The following is a 9,323-nucleotide window of genomic DNA, read 5'->3' on the forward strand; positions in this document are numbered from 1 at the left end:
TTGTAAAATTTTTTATTTTAATATGATAGGTTGTGGTATTAAATATAACGACAAATGAAATCTATTTTTTATGACAAACATGATATTTGTAGATGACCATCATTTAGATTTTATGGATCCCCCTCACCGTTCTCCTTTGACGTAACTATAACTACTCTATTGCCCCTTCTCATTCCCCTTTTTGGTTCTGACTATCATTTATTCTGGTATCTATTTGATAGGATGCCCAAAGTGCAATAAGTGATTCGATTGGTGAGGATTTTGAGTGTGTTTACTTATTGTATATATTTGTTAATAGAAATTCATCCATAAAAACCCTTTTTGTATCGTTTTATCTTTTTTTAGGAAAGTTGGATAGGTTCATACCAAATAGATTAGCCCTGGATTTTGATTATGCTCATTACATGCTAACCGAAGCGAAAAAGGTAAGGAAAATCCAATGGCCAGCTCACCTTCTAGGGAAGCATTTGTCGAAGAGCTTTAACATGAACATAACAATAATTCTAGCTTTCAAGAACAACCTGTAATCAAAATGGCCAAGTTACATGATGATGGGATGTTGCATTGTTCCTGATTTTTGGGATATATCCAGCCATGAAGGTTGCTCGGTTGGCTAACAAAAGGGAAACCAGGTACCCATATATTAAGATTTCTTAAGCACTAAAGTGTTAGGTTTTCTTAATGTCAACTAGAAAAATCTTGGTTTTAGTTCTAATTTTGATATTATTACGTGTGCAGGTACTGTATCTTGAATTTAGGTTCATCAAGAGACTTGATGGTATATTTCTTTCTCAATGTAGTTTATTTGGTTATTATTTTTTTTTATTTCTGATTTATTGTGGAACTCAAACACGTTTAGTGCTAATAAAAGGGTCTGTTTCTGTAGGTCCTTGATGATAATTTAATATTCGAATAAGAGTGAACCTCCATGTTCTTCCTATCAATTCAATCAGACCTGATATCGCTGAAAAATCCCCAAAGTCCAGGTGAAACTTAGAATAGTCAGTCTCGGTCTCATCTTATCCAAGTTTAATTTACAAACAAGTAAATTCTAATTCTAATTCTAATCAACATTTGGATGTTGGTATATATTTTCAGCCTATTGGAGTCATTTATTCCATTTGGAGGGTTCTTCTCCATACCATTTGATATCAAGACTCCATTAAGGTTCCATTTTGGATATGTGTTACATTTGTGATGAAAAGTTAACGCTAGAAGTAAAATGTTGTTTCTAAAGGATGGTGTGTCAGTTTCAAACCATTATTTATCAACCTTACCTTCTTGATACATGGAGCCTAGATATGTCAGTTAGTCATTTGTTTGATAAACAGAACTGGTCCATCTTGATACATGAAAGCCTAGATCTAGGAAATAGTTAATTACTATTTATGTGAAAAAGTGATTTAAGAATGATAACATTTTAATTTTAACTTCTATTGTAATTTTTGTATTTTTTATGGTCGGGAACCATAGCCGTCAACAATACCACCACCATTGACTGTCATCACTGAAGTTGACACCACCATCAGTTGCCTCCATGGCCACCATTCGCAGTATCTTTCTCTCTCTCTCTCTCTCTCTCTCTACACATACACACATACACTCACATGGCCAATTCTCTTGGGACCTGATGTTATAATAAACTAACAGATGAAAGTACATTGTTATTTCATTTCTGTTTAACCCAATAAAAACACAATACAAGTTTATTTGGGAAAATGTTGTGGAAAAAGGCCATTGGTGCAATTAATTGCATGTTTAAAATATTAGGTTAAAGCAAGAAATGTCAATGTACTTTCATTGGGTTGTTGATAATAACATCCAACTATCATGTTTTCCCTTTTAACATTACAGGTGCAACACCTAAAATAAAAAATACAAAGTAAAAGCCAAACCTACAAATTTTGAGGTATTTTCATATAATACAACTAATTATTTCATTCTGTATTTGATGCTCATTTCTAAGGGGACTCTCCTTCCGAATCTAAATACCCTATATCATAGTAGATTGTAACGTTGCTCAACTATCCTAAAGATTTGCTTATACTTCACATGTCAAATTTCCTAAGTTTCTGTTATTATCTACCGAAATAAGTGATTGCAGGTCCAATAAATGTAAAGTAAATCGTTTATAAGAAACACTTTTTTACTAAATGTATGTGTAAACAATCAGCTTGCAGATAACCATAAGAGGCCAACAAGTGACCGGAAGCAAATATGGTGAAAAAAGAAAAAAAAAAGAAGAAAAATACAACGAAAGTAATATAAAGGCCTAAATGCAAGAACGACGATAAGTAAATATGGTGAAAAACGAAAGAAAATAGAAGAAAAATCACAACAAAAGTAATATAAATGCCTAAATGCAAGAATGCCAATGTAATTTCGTTAGTCTCTTATAACATCATACTTTTATTTTCTTTCTTTCAAAACATTGTAATTTATAATATTTCTTATTAACGCATACTTTCAAAAGTTCACATATTTATAGCATTGTACTTTTAATTTCGTTTTTATGAAAAAATAGTTAGCTAAACCTATGGAATTATAACAATGAAAAAATGCAATGTGTTGATATTAACTTCTTAAATAGTTAAAATTCAAACGCCTAAAGAATTTATTATTTGAGATTACATCTTCAAACAATGCCAATATATAAAAATATCGCTTCATTTTGAAACCTTTTCAGTCTTACTGTAGAAAAATTATTTCTCTTATTTGATCATTAAGACATTGATTTTTTTAGAAAATCATTACATATAACATTTATTCTATAAATTACAATGCAGTTTGGACATCTCAAACCACAAATATACACTCACTTATCATATTTGCAATTCAAATTCAAATACCATGAAACAATTACAATGTATTTTTAAAATCGATGTACAAATATTTAACAAAAAATGGCGACCAACTTCTTAATTTAACTCAAAAAGAAAATTTATTCCTATTTTTTAAACAAAACATCATATTTATATCTCCAACCAAAAAAAAGTTAAACGAAACAAGTTTAATCGCCAAAAGCAAACCCTTGCATAACCAGTTTTAACATTGCACTCTCAAATTTCTTGAACAACTAACCAATAATAGCATTGCATTTTCCTTTTTTTTCTGTAAAAAACTAACCATTTTTAAGTTTTCATAAAAACTAACCAGTTATTGTACTAATGTTCAATCTTTTTGAAAAACTAACCAGTTATAACAATACATTTTCATTTTTTTTAAACAACATTGCATTTTCATTTTCATTTTTTTTCTAAAGAGCTAATTGGTTTTGGCATTGCACTTTTTATTTTTGTGAAACCGATCGATAACAGTACAAGTGTTCTTAGAAATATAACATGTCTCCGAATGGAACTAATTGTTTGAAAGAGACTATTCGCCGCCGCCGCTTTGCGCGGGCAAACGACTAGTATGTATGTATATATATATATATATATATATATATATATATATATATATATATATATATATATATATATATATATATATATAGAGAGAGAGAGAGAGAGAGAGAGAGAGAGAGAGAGAGAGAGGATGTTCATGATAATATCATGTTTCATGACCCTGCAGTGACCCGTTAGCAAAACAACTTAGGCATATTTACTATAGAAAGTGAAACATAAGTTCAATCATGTTATAGTATCTGATTACAAGCCTAGACGCTTTCCATGATATACGTTCCATGAAATCCAAAGGTTTTGGAAAACCAACATTGATTTTTGATGTCAAAGTTAAAGAAACATGCGTAAAAGGATACATGAAACATGACCACCTTTCACTACAGTGATAACAAGTTTTTTTTTTTTTTTTTTTTTTTCTTCGATTGTGTGTCTAATTGCCGATGATGAATGAATAAGATGTTTATTTCATTCGAGTCATATGCTTAATCACTGATGATGAAGGAAGAAGACGTTTGTTTGTGATCTTCTTTTGATTTTGCTTGTTTTTATCGATTGTTCGCTCCCTTTATTTCAAAGTTAAAATGTCATTTGCCTATGGAAACTTTGAAGTAAACTTTGATTCATCAACACCCTTTGAAGCTGGAATCCCATCTACAAATGGATGTTTTACCTTCCCATTTTTCAAGTTTTATTTATTTATTTATTATTATTTCAAATATTCTTCATTTTCCATCTGTAATTGTCACATGATCGACTAAACAAGCGGAACAAAACTTATTAATTCGATTAACTTTCAGTTGGACAAATAAATGAGCTGATTTGAATTATATATTATTTTTAGTGGGTAAAACATTATAATTAAAAGATAAATTAACTTCAAGAAAACAGCTTATATAAAAAACCAGGCGCACCACTAGTGGATTGATGTCGGTTAGTTAAAATTCAACAACTTGTGCGGCTTTAATTTATTTATTTAATTTGAAGGAGTTAGAGCAACTTGGTTCGTGATTATGATTTTAAAAAAAAAAATGAACTGAATCCTTTACATTCGTACCTTAATTTACATTTTCCTTTAAGAATTGTGATCTATAAAGCAGTGATATTCATGAATAATAGACGTTTTTGGTGGGGTTTTATGAGGTTGCAGGGTCACATGCCAATACATGATGCGTCCTTGAATTAGACTCCATAAATTTACTGGTATCTCACCTAAAAACACAACCCGTCTAGATATTTTTATTTGAGGTACAATGGTAGATCTGATGTGGCTGAATAAACAGGTTGGGTTATTGGACTAGAAATAGGTTGATTAAGGTTGGCTTTGTTAGGATGGGGGGATTGTTTGGCTTAGCCAAACATCATTTTCTTGTTTGTAATGCCAAACAGAGGGAGCGGAAGAAAAAGACAAAGAAGAGAGAGTTTGGCCATCGAATTCGGCATACCGAGTTCGTGGCCCGGTGTTCACCGAGCCCACGTTGGATTTGCCGATCGATGCCGACTCACACTCCGTGAAGACTTAAAGACTATTGTGTATTTTTAGGGGTTTTATAAAAAAAAAACCCTTAAAAATCTTATAAAACCTTACCCATCATTTCATCTTGTCAAACCTCTAATCATTAATTTCTGTTTTTAATAAAAAATAATATAAATTAGATACAAAATTATTTTTATTTATTTAATCGTCTAAATTATTTAAAATCATATTATTATTTATTATTGATTGTTATAAATTATTTTTATTTTTATGATTTCAAAATCTTATATATATATTATTTTATGATAAAAATATATAATTTTTTTAGATATGAGTATATTGTATATCTACAACAAAAAGGTGTAGTTTGCGACATTAAAATGAAAAGTGGAAACCTGATTTTTCAAAAATTAAGATGTTATATAAAAGAAAATAGTTAAATATAATAAAACTAAATAAAAAGAACATAGTCAAATATAAAATTTGTAAAAATTAAAATAATTATGTATGTTATGTATTTTTGTTCATGTCTAGTTCACGAACATGTATGTTTTTCTTTTTCAGTCTCGTGTTTATAATATTGGACTTATAATTTACCGATTTAATAAATTTATTAGTAAATCTCCTTATAATTTTACTCATTATCAAAAGCGATTGTTTTGTTTTGACATTTTTCCAAAAAAAGGTCTGCACTTACTGTATATACCTCCATTAATATTTGACAAGTTTTCAACGTATATTGTAATTTGTAAATTTATTTCATGGATGAAAACCGGTTTGGAGATAACCGAAATCTGATAGCCTAAAAACCGGTTTTTATATTAAATGGATTTAGAGTAAATAGTCAATGACGTTAGAAAAAATAATAAATGAATAAAAAAAAAATCGTTCTATTAAAAAAAGTTAAATAAATAGTAAATGATCTATATATATATATATATATATATATATATATATATATATATATATATATATATATATATATATATATATATATATATATATATATATATATGGTTGAGATCGGTTGAGAACTCAAAGTTTTCCGAGAACCCGAGAACTAAAAGTGAAGCGTTGGATCAAAACTAATTCGTTAAGGACATGATTGTCATCTTACCAATCTCATTTAATGTTTAATTTTTTGTGTTATTTAATATATTAATATATATGTCTAAAAATTTATATCATAAATCAAATTTTCAATTTTTTTTTTTAAAATAATATTTTTCGTTTTTTTTAAAATGCAGATTTTTAAATTTTTATAGAAAACATGTATTTTTGAAAAAAAAATGAAAAAAAATATTTTTTTTTAAAAAAATGCATTTTTTTTTACAAAAAAACTGCAATTTTTTTAAAAAAAAACTGTATTTTTTTAAAAGAAACTGCATTTTTTTCAAAAAAAACAGCAATTTTTTTTAAAAAAAAAAAACTACATTTTTTAATAAAAAAACTGCAAATTTTTTAAAGAATTTACATTTTTTTCAAAAAAAAACTACATTTAAAAAAAACTGCATTTTTTTAAAAAAATAAAATAAAATTTTAGGTGCATATATTCATATTTTTTATACTATAATATTCGTAAGTAGATCATAAAAAAACTCATTTTATTTACCAATTTATAAACACAATAGAATAAGTATTTTATTCGATACAAAAAAGTATATTAAAAACAAAAAAAAATGTACAAAATTTCATAGCGTTTTTATGTCTCCGTGTCAATATTTCCATATTTTTCTTTAATTTATCATCTTCACCTCTTTAATATTCACCAAAATTTCTTCCAAATCTACAAAAAAAAAATTAAAAATTGATTGATGCAAAAACACTCACAAAAATACATATGTGATTAACATATGAATCACAGACGATTCACGTATGAATTACATATGATGTATGTGTGATTTACATGTGAATCTCATGTAATTCATATGTGAATTACATGTGAATCACATGTAGTTCATATGTGAATCACATGTAATTCATATGTGATTCATATGTGAATTACATGTGAATCACATGTAATTCATATGTGATTCATATGTGAATTACATATGAATCACATGTAATTCATATTTGAATTACATGTGAATTATATGTGATTTACATGGGAATTACATGTGATTTACGTGTGAATCACATGTAATTCATATGTGATTTACATGTAATTCGTATATGAATTACATGTGAATCACATGTAATTCATATGTGATTTACATGTGAATCAGTTGTAATTTACATGTGAATTACATATAATTCATATGTGAATTACATGTGATTTACATGTGAATCACATGTAATTCATATGTGAATTACATATGAATCACATGTAATTCATATTTGAATTACATGTGAATTATATGTGATTTACATATGAATTACATGTAATTCATATGTGATTTACATGTGAATCAGATGTAATTTAAATGTGAATTACATATAATTCATATGTGAATCACATGTAATTCATATGTGAATTACATAAGTCAGACCACACAAAAGTTAAAACACTTTGCAAATATAAGTAGTAATATGTAATATAAAGTCAAAGAGCAGAGTCTTTCATGTACCTTGGTTGGATACTGAAGCATCAGTGAAGCGAAAGGCGAATGTAAGGCCATCTTCTGTCTTATCCCTGTTAACAAAAGTATTATTATAAATAACAAAACAGAAAAATGAGTTATACAAAAGCTGAGATTGGAAAAGGTCAGAAAAAAAGAGAGTATATTTGCTTACCCCTTTTCTTTTGAAGGAGCCTTATTTGCAAGTCTAGCTGTTTGAACATCAGCATCAGCAGATGCAACAACGCAATATTGTTTATATCATAGATACACAACACAATGTTAATCCACATGTTAATGTGATGAACATTAAAAACTCAAGGATCATGATATGTGTACATGTGTCATTTCTTAATAAAATTCTTTCTGGTTTTTTTTTTTGACAGGGTATGTAAATAGATATTAGCTACACAAAGTTGTAGGAAAAAGTAAAACATGATACATAAGTAATAAATCATCTCAATATACATGTATGCAACATAAGAACTAATCAAAATATCACGCTTATAAATGATTACAGTAGGATTAAGATTATTTTCATTATTCAAATTTTAGACAAATTTTGTAACTAAGTTTAATTTTATTAATGTGTGATGATGTAATTGTAAATAAACAAACATGATACCTTATTCCAAAAGGTTTGAAAGTAATTTTGTTCCAGAATATTCATTACAAACTTGAACCTAAAGGAGCATAGATAACAACAAAAATCCGTTATTAATCCTAATAATAAAATATATGACTTAGAGTAGGAACCTTTATTTGACTATCATCGAAAATCAATACATCATCATGTTTGATGGAATTAAAGTGCAGAGAATAGTGGAATAGATGAGGACATGCGGCGACATAAGATAAAATAATAATAGATGTGAATATGTCGTACCATCGTGAAAATGATGGTAAAATTGAGATAAAAGAAAATTAAGGAAGATTATTTGAGATATGAGTTTTGAAATACATACTGATCATCAAACGTGTATGTATAAGAGACATCGTTCTTCTCATCGGCCTGACTTTAGGTCAACACAAACGAATCGTATCGCTTTTGTTCTGGAATCTTCGCCTCCGCCATAGACAATGATCGCTGATGTAATAAACATGATGATCGGCCTAACCAGAGCATCAACAACAAAGATCGGTAGAGGATTTTTCTCTAATTAGATATCCGATTGACAGAGAATCATCTTCTCAAATTGGATATTCGATCGGATCTATGATCGGCATGGGTCGACTTCTCCGTTCAGATCTTCAATCGATAAAGGAGGGCGAGATGAGGGCGGCGATGGCGGTGTTCTCCGGTGAATGGTGAACATACGATGCAGATATATAACGACGTGAGAGAGAGAGAGAGAGAGATGGAGAAAGAGATAGATCTGGTAAGGAATAGAGAGAGAACAAAGAGTCGATGGTCGGAGGCGGCATGGATTCCAGACGGTGGTGCTTTTGGGGGAAACAAATCGACGGAGGGAGAATGTGAGTAATCATCGGTGATATGCAATTGCGAAATTGGTTTTGGAGTAAAAAATAGATTCGACATATTTTAATGCCAATAACACCCCTGGATCCAAAAATCTAGATACCCCTGCGTCTCTTTTTTACCACTTATTTACAGAATTGCCATAAGAAATCTAAGCCCTCTATTTTTTTGATCTAAAGGTCTAAAATTAGTTCTCGGTTTCCCGGGAAACTATAGGTTCTCAAATGATCCTTCCTATATATATATATATATATATATATATATATATATATATATATATATATATATATATATATATATATATATATATATATATATATACACACCATGTGTAGTTTGATGAATGATGGGTAAGCCAATAAGGCTGAAGGGTGTGGGTGCGGTCCCAGACCGCACTTTGTGCCACG

The 9,323-nt window shown here is 29.0% G+C and overlaps 1 long non-coding RNA gene across 1 annotated transcript; it reads right to left on the minus strand.

Moving 5' to 3' along the window:
• Positions 1-6,572: 6,572 nt before the first annotated feature.
• On the minus strand, positions 6,573-7,719 carry LOC145107461 (uncharacterized). The gene is made up of 3 exons (XR_013707865.1): positions 7,612-7,719; positions 7,446-7,510; positions 6,573-6,664 (listed from the first exon to the last, which is right to left on the minus strand). It is a non-coding gene; the product is annotated as an uncharacterized LOC145107461 (long non-coding RNA).
• Positions 7,720-9,323: the final 1,604 nt, after the last annotated feature.

The sequence above is a fragment of the Lactuca virosa genome, chromosome 4, assembly GCF_052849685.1.
Source record: "Lactuca virosa cultivar CGN04683 chromosome 4, Lactuca_virosa_CGN04683_v6, whole genome shotgun sequence".
NCBI lineage: Eukaryota > Viridiplantae > Streptophyta > Magnoliopsida > Asterales > Asteraceae > Lactuca > Lactuca virosa.